Here is a 6,192-nt window from a genome sequence, read left to right as displayed (position 1 = left end):
AATGGAAGAAGACAAGGACAATGCAGAGAGACTGTTCACAATCATCTAGTAGTGTTCTCATCTCAAGTTAGATCAAATCTACAGTAGACTCTTGCTGTGATTACTTGGGGAGGTTTTAGATATTGTAGGTAGTGACGTGATCCTTGTATCCCAGTTATTCTCTTGTGGTTGTTGCTAGGGTTTTGGGCAAGAGATTGAGATTTGTATATTTATTATTCTCATAGTGGATTATCTCTAGTTTGCCCCGTGGTTTTTACCCTTCACATTGAAGGGGTTTTCCACGTATATCTTGGTGTTCTGTTTGATTGTGTTTCCATTTTATTCCGCTGCGTATTTTGGTCTTCTAGTATTTGTTCCTATACAAAGGTTATTCCTGTTTATATCCCCATCAACTGATATCAGAGTGAGGTTTTGGTGATTTAATTTTTTTTGTATTTGAACATGGAGGCCAGTAATATTTCTCGTATGATTAGTTTGAATGGAAATAATTGGATGATATGGAAACCAAGAATGGAAGATCTCTTGTATTGCAAAGATTTGTATGGACCTTTGCAAGGGGATAATGCAAAACCTACAACTATGACAGATGATGAGTGGAAGAGGTTAGATCGAAAAACAATTGGGTTTATTAGACAGTGACTTGATGATAGTGTCTTTCACCATGTTTCTACTGAAATTTCTGCATATTCTCTTTGGAAAAAATTGGAAAGTCTCTATGAAAGAAAAACAGCTGGCAACAAAGTTTTTTTTATTAGAAAACTTGTGAACCTAAAATATAGAGAGGGTGCTTCTATTGCTGAGCATTTGAATGAAATACAGAGTATTACTAACCAGTTATCCTCTATGAAAATGTCTCTTGATGATGAGTTGCAGGCATTGTTACTTCTCAGTTCATTACCAGAAAGTTGGGAGACACTGGTGGTTTCCCTTAGTAATTCTGCGCCAGATAGTATTGTCACTATGAGTCAAGTAACAAGCAGTTTATTGAATGAGTCAAAGTCTAGAAGCAATTCACGTATGGGTAGGAGCAAGTCAAGATCAAGAAAAGATATTGTTTGCTATAACTGTGGTGAGAAAGGACATTACAAGAACCAATGTAAGCAACATAAGAAGAACAAGAAAAAGGGAAAAGAAGTGGAGTCTACAGAGTCAAAGGATAATACTACAACTACAGTGCAGGGTGGTGATTATTTGATTTTGTCTCCTTTTGATGATATTTTTTCTTGTGTGTGTCAGGATCTTGAGTGGGTGATTGACACAGGTGCTTCTTATCATGCTACACCTCGGAGAGAGTTTTTTGCTACATACAGGTCTAGAAACTTTGGTGTTGTCAAGATGGGCAACTATGGCACAACAGACATTATTGGCATGGGTGATATCCATTTAAAGACCAACCTTGGCTGCAAGTTGGTACTTAAGGATGTGAGACATATGGTTGACTTGAGGCTGAATTTAATTTCAGTTGGAAGACTAAATGATGAAGAGTATGAAAGCAGATTTCACAAAGGGCAATGGAAGCTTAGTAAGGGTTCTCTTGTTATAGCTAATGGAAAGAAATGTCATACTTTGTACATGTTGCAGGCTAAAGCTTATGGTGAGCAGTTAAATGCTACAAAGGAAAACTTCAGTATGGAGTTATGGCATAGACGATTGGGACACATGAGCGAGAAGGGGCTGTAAGCTCTTTCCAAGAGAGAGGTATTGCCAGATCTCAAAGGTATACATCTAAACCCTTGTATTGATTGTTTGGCTAGTAAACAACATAGAGTTTCATTTGCTAGTGCTGCTTTGTCTAGAAAAATGCATGCCTTATATCGTGTTTATACAGATGTATGTGGTCCTTTGAGGACAAAAACTCCTGGTGGATCTGTTGATGTTCTTGGTATAAGTGGTGCACTTCATTTTGTCACTTTTATATATGATTTTTCCAGAAAAGTTTGGGCTTATGCTTTGAAGACAAAAGATCAGGTTATTAATGTCTTCAAAGAGTTTCATGCCAGGGTTGAAAGGGAGACAGAAAGGAAATTGAAATACATAAGATGACAGTTCACATGGGAAATTGAAGTGGTGAGTATACGGGATTGTTTAATGACTATTGCAGGTCACATGAGATCCAACATGAGATGACAGTTCCTGGTACACCTCAGCATAATGCAATTGCAGAGAGGATGAACCGCACCATCATGGAAAAGATCAGATGTATGCTTTCACAGGCCAAGCCACCCAAAAGGTTTTGGGATGAGGCTTTGAGGACCGTAGTTGATGTGATCAACTTATCACCATGTACAGTCCTAGATGGTGATGTTGCAGAGCATGTATGATCAGAGAAAGATGTTTCCTACAGGCATTTGAGAGTATTTGGTTGTCGTGCATTTGCACATGTTCCAGATAATGAGAGGTCCAAGCTAGATGATAAGTCTAAAGAATGTATTTTTCTTGGTTACTCACATGATCAATTTGGTTACAGGCTTTGGGATCCAGAAAAGCATAAGGTGTTCAGGAGCAGAGATGTGGTCTTCTTTGAGGATCAAACCTTTGAGGATTTGAAGAAGAAGGCACCAGCCAAGACTTTTGCAGAAGGATTAGTAGATTGCGACCCAGTTATTCCTCCAGTATATCAGGGTGATGGGGGAGATGTGCAGGAAAATAGTGTAGAGCCTGATGTTGATTTACCTGCAGGATATGTTGAGCAAGAAGAAGTAGGAGAGGAAGTTCCCGCAGAACCTCAGTTGAGAAGATCTTCTAGGCAACGTCAACCTTCCAGAAGATACTCTACAGATGAGTATGTGATGCTTACTGATGCATGTGAACCAGAGAGTTACTAGGAAGCAGTTGAAGAGAAGCAGTTGCAGCTTCAGAAAATTCATACAGATGACAACGGAGTAGACATGTTGACGAAGATCTTACCAAAAGAAAGACAGGAGATATGCCGATAGTTGGTCGGCATTGCTTTACATTGAGGAGTCATGAGATAGCCTCCCTTATGGGCTGAAGGGGGAGGTTGTTGGGTTGATAGCCCATATTCAGCCCATGTGGGCTTTATCAGCCCACACCCCCTCTTAATCTAGTCCTAATTAAGATTAGGAGGGTATGGTGATTGCGTTTTAGAGGCAGATTAAAGCTATAAAAAGGCAGTAACGAGGCAGATCTTTAGAGCGACGAGATTCCAAAGAGAAGAAGGAGAACAAGACAGAAAAGGAAGAGAAAGAAAGGGAATAAGACAAGGACAACGCAGAGAGATTGTTCACAATCATCTAGTAGTGTTCTCATCTCAGGTTAGATCAAATCTACAGTAGACTCTTGCTGTGATTACTTGGGGAGGTTTTAGATATTGTGGGCAGTGACGTGATCCTTGTATCCCAGTTATTCTCTTATGGTTGTTGCTAGGGTTTTGGACAAGAGATTGAAATTTGTATATTCATTATTCTCATAGTGGATTATCTCTAGTTTGCCCCGTGGTTTTTACCCTTCACATTGAAGGGGTTTTCCACGTATATCTTGGTGTTCTGTTTGATTGTGTTTCCATTTTATTCCGTTGCGTATTTTGATCTTTTAGTATTTGTTCCTATACAAAGATTATTCTTGTTTATATCCCCATCACTGCATACTTAGATTTCCTACATTTCCTTCGGACAATAAAGAAGGTCGAAAGGATCCTTACGTCTATCTATATATCTCTGTCATCTAATCTAAAGAGAGCTATCGGTGGTAATGGTACAAGAAGACACCTTCTCCTGCGGTTCCGGTCTCCACATGATCATCGGGTAAAGCTTAAGCAAGCTTCATCTCACTCACATGGAGTCCAGCTCTCTCCCTCACCCTTAATCTAGTGGGTAAGTAATCTTGGAACTCCTCATTTATCCAAACATTGCAGATTCTACGTGCATTTCAATCATTCGGATCAAAGTTGACTCAGCATCATCTTCTTCTACTTCCCTTCTGCAACCTCCCTTACGTGCATTGCTTCCGGTCTCATCGTTGTGAACTTATTGCAGCAGAGCTCGCCAAGGAAGCCGCAAATGACGTTGATCGGTTGAGTATATAGCAATCGAGGTTGACACAACCACATAAGTAGCAAGCAGAGGAAGACGACACAGATGAAGAAGACCGACACCATTTCGATCACCTCATTGGCCTTTTCTTCTTCTTCTCCATGGCCATTCTCAGCTTCACTGGCCCAACCACTTCTCTTTCCCCCGACGGCCAGGCTCTCCTGTCTCTGTTAGCTACAGCCTCCACAGGCTCCTCTCCCAGCCTGCTGACCAAGCTCACCACCTTCGGCGCCGCCGCCACCGGCCTCTCTGGCGCAATCCCAGTGGAGTTTGGCAACCTGGTGAGCCTCCAGACCTTGGCTCTCCACAACACCGACATCTCCGCCCCTGTGCCGCCGGAGTTGGGCTCGTGCTCGGAGTTGACGAGCCTTTACCTGCACATGAACAAGATCACAGGCACGATCCCCCCTGAACTGGGCAAGCTGCAGAAGCTCACCAGCCTGCTCTTGTGGGGAAACTCGCTCACGGGACTAATCCCCGGTGAGCTTGCCAACTGCTCGGAGCTGGAGGTGATTGACCTCTCTGCTAACAAGCTCTATGGGGAAATCCCCGGCGAGCTTGCGAGGTTGGTGGTCTTGGAACAACTTCATCTTTCTGACAACATGCTCATAGGTCTCATACCGGAGGAGCTGAGCAACTGCAGTAACTTGACTGCTCTTCAGCTCGACAAGAACGCATTGTCTGGCTCCGTTCCTTGGCAGATTGGGAACTTGGAGTCCTTGCAGAGTCTCTTCTTGTGGGGCAACTCGTTTTCGGGATCTATTCCCCGATCCTTTGGCAACTGCACACAGCTCTATCCCAGAGGAGATCTTTGGCCTGAAGAAGCTCAGCAAGCTGCTTTTGTTGGGGAACTCGTTGACAGGGGTGCTGCCTTCGAGTGTGGTGAATTGCCAATCGTTGGTTAGATTGAGGCTTGGAGAGAACCAGCTCTCTGGTGAAATCCCAAGGGAGATCGGCCAGCTGCAAAACCTTGTGTTTTTGGATCTTTATTCTAACCATTTCTCTGGGAAATTACCTTCTGAGTTTGCGGATATCACAGTTCTCGAGTTATTGGACGTACATGACAATCATATCAGCGGAGAAATACCTCAGTTGGGGGAACTAATGAACTTGGAACAACTCGATCTTGGCGAGAACAGCATCACTGGAGAAATCCCTACAAGCTTTGGCAACTTCAGTTACTTGAATAAGCTCATCCTGAAGAATAATCTGCTCACTGGCTCATTGCCAAAATCTACAAGGAACCTGCAGAGGCTGACCTTGCTCGATGTAAGTGGTAATGGCCTCTCGGGTCCCATCCCTCCCGAGATTGGCTCCTGGACAAGCCTGACAATTTGTTTGAACTTGAGCTCCAATCGGTTTGTTGGAGAGATCCCACAGGAGATGTCCAGTCTGACACAGTTGCAATCTCTGGATCTTTCAAGCAACATGTTCGGTGGAGGGATCGAGGTCTTGGGCCTGCTTACGAGTCTCACTTCTCTCGACATCTCATACAATAATTTCTCTGGGCCAATTCCGGTCACCCCATTCTTTCGAACTCTATCATCGAACTCCTACCTTCAGAACCCATATCTCTGTGAATCTTTTGATGGTTATACCTGTTCTTCTGATCTTGTACGTAGAACTGCTATCAGATCTATCAAAACTGTGGCACTGGTCTGTGCCATTTTGGATTCTGTCACTCTCTTGTTCGTAGCAACATGGATTCTTGTCAACAGAAACAAAAAGCCAGCGGTAGTGAAATCAGCAACCATATCGTTCTCCGGATATGATGATTTCTCATACCCATGGACTTTTATCCCGTTCCAGAGGCTAAACTTTACGGTTGATAACATCCTCGAGTTCTAAGCGGGCGAAGTGCCATCCAGAGAACAACTGGTGACGGTCTTCACATAGTAGAGTGGGTGAGGAAAAAAATGAGTAGCTTTGAACCTGCACTGAATATATTGGATTCAAAGCTACAAGGAATGCCTGATCAGATGGTGCAAGAAATGCTTCGGGCACTGGGGATCGCCATGCTGTGTGTGAACTCAGCCCCATCGGATCGGCCCACCATGAAAGAGGTGGCGGCATTGCTTATGGAAGTGAAGAGCCCACCTGAAGAATGGGGAAGGACTTCACAACAGCCTCTTATAACGCC

At 43.4% G+C, this 6,192-nt stretch overlaps 1 pseudogene; it reads left to right on the top strand.

The window, feature by feature from the left end:
* The first annotated feature begins 4,121 nt into the window (after nucleotides 1-4,121).
* LOC135618049 (LRR receptor-like serine/threonine-protein kinase RGI5) lies at nucleotides 4,122-5,900 on the top strand (annotated as a pseudogene).
* Nucleotides 5,901-6,192: the final 292 nt, after the last annotated feature.

Source organism: Musa acuminata, chromosome BXJ2-7 (assembly GCF_036884655.1).
Source record: "Musa acuminata AAA Group cultivar baxijiao chromosome BXJ2-7, Cavendish_Baxijiao_AAA, whole genome shotgun sequence".
Taxonomy (NCBI): domain Eukaryota; kingdom Viridiplantae; phylum Streptophyta; class Magnoliopsida; order Zingiberales; family Musaceae; genus Musa; species Musa acuminata.
This window is presented reverse-complemented; position numbering and strand designations above follow the sequence as displayed.